This window comes from Rousettus aegyptiacus, unplaced genomic scaffold, assembly GCF_014176215.1.
Source record: "Rousettus aegyptiacus isolate mRouAeg1 unplaced genomic scaffold, mRouAeg1.p scaffold_m13_p_13, whole genome shotgun sequence".
Taxonomy (NCBI): Eukaryota; Metazoa; Chordata; class Mammalia; order Chiroptera; family Pteropodidae; genus Rousettus; species Rousettus aegyptiacus.
This window is the reverse complement of record NW_023416288.1, coordinates 40,350,813-40,352,302: the sequence shown is the minus strand read 5'-3', so window position 1 is coordinate 40,352,302 and position 1,490 is coordinate 40,350,813. Positions and strand designations below refer to the sequence as shown.

Genomic DNA, 1,490 nt, shown 5'->3' with positions numbered 1-1,490 from the left:
TTCTGGCGGGCATCGTTGCTTCTGTTTGCTGTTCTGCCCCCACGTTCAGAGCTGGTCATTAGCATTTCTTTGTCTTGGGGAGGTTTTACAGGACAGTAACAAACCCAAACTGCTGCGTGTCTATGATTCCTCCTGCATTTCATAAACACGTGTGGCAGATTAGGCTGTGTGCACAGGAGGAGAATCGTGGGGGAGAGGACAAGGATTCTAAGGCTCAAAAAAAGGACAAGAGCGAGCTGACCCCTGAGCTGGGGCGTGGTCTCAGGTCGGCGAGTTGCACAAATGATGTGGGAGTCCACTTGCACTCCTTGGCAGTCCCGGAGGCCTCAAGGGGATGGGCTGTGGGGGCCCCAGAGGTGGGGCTTAGGGCAAGACTCTGGGTGGCAGCCAGGAAAAGGGAAGTCTCAGCGATGGCTGCGAATCAATCTCCTGCCAGCCCAGTGGCCCAGGGCCTTACTGTCAGGAGGTAGCGGATTAAAGAAATACATATGGTCTACGGCCACGCCGCCCTGAACAAGTCCGATCCCGTCTGATCTTGGAAGCTCAGCAGGGTCAGGCCTGGTTAGTGCTTGGATGGGAGACCACCTAGGAAGACCAGGTGCTGTAGGCATAAAAAATAAAAAATAAGGGGTTGCAAACTGACAAGGTCCTTGCAATCTGTGAGGTCAACCAAGGGCCTTCGATGGCAGGTCGCATTCCCACCCTGCAGGACGGTCCCCTCTGCCCCGCACCTCCGCTGCTCCCGCGGGCAGAGTCCGTCCAAGACTGAGCGATGGAGATCAGGGGCTCTTCCTTCTGTGCCCCTCGTTTAAAACCGGCACAGAGGAGAGTATCTGGTGGCCCCGTGGGTTCGAGCTCCCCGCAGCATCTGCTCTCCCTTGGAGAGAGAGGCGCAATGGGCAGCAGGCCGAGCCTGGGCTTCTCTACCCCCCCAACCTCCCCCCTTCTCCCCCCCCACCTCCCATCCCTGTCGAGGACAGAGGCAGCACTGTCTTTCCATCAGTCTCTCTCGCACTCGCTTCCCTCACCTCTTCTCCTTTTTAATCTCCCCGTGGCTCCTAAAAGGATTAATTAGAAAGATGTGAGCAGGGGTTGGAACGTCAGAAAACAATCGTCGCCTTCCTATCTGACCTCTCTCACCAGCTGCAGAATTAACAAATTGAATGTCCTCAGCAGACAGGAGTGGCACATGATACGGACTTCATTACCGGCCTCGCCGCGGCCCGTGTGCGAAGCCCCGTTTAAACAACTCTCGCTGATTAAATTCCTGCCGGGCCCTCCCGCCAGACGCTGTTAGAAAATACTCACATCCAATAGCTTCTTAATTTTTTTTAAACATGTGCCAATTATTGGCCTACTATCTGCAGGTGCTGGCAAGCATCACGGCTGGCCTCGCTGTCTGCACTCTTATCCGCTTGGCGCCTGCCTGGGCGCTCACGCCGTCAGGAATAGGACCCTGGGCTCTGGTCTGGGCTGTCAAAAGCTCTCCA

At 55.8% G+C, this 1,490-nt stretch overlaps 1 pseudogene; it reads left to right on the top strand.

The window, feature by feature from the left end:
• The first annotated feature begins 491 nt into the window (after window positions 1-491).
• LOC118611016 lies at window positions 492-610 on the top strand (annotated as a pseudogene).
• The last annotated feature ends 880 nt before the right edge of the window (window positions 611-1,490 follow it).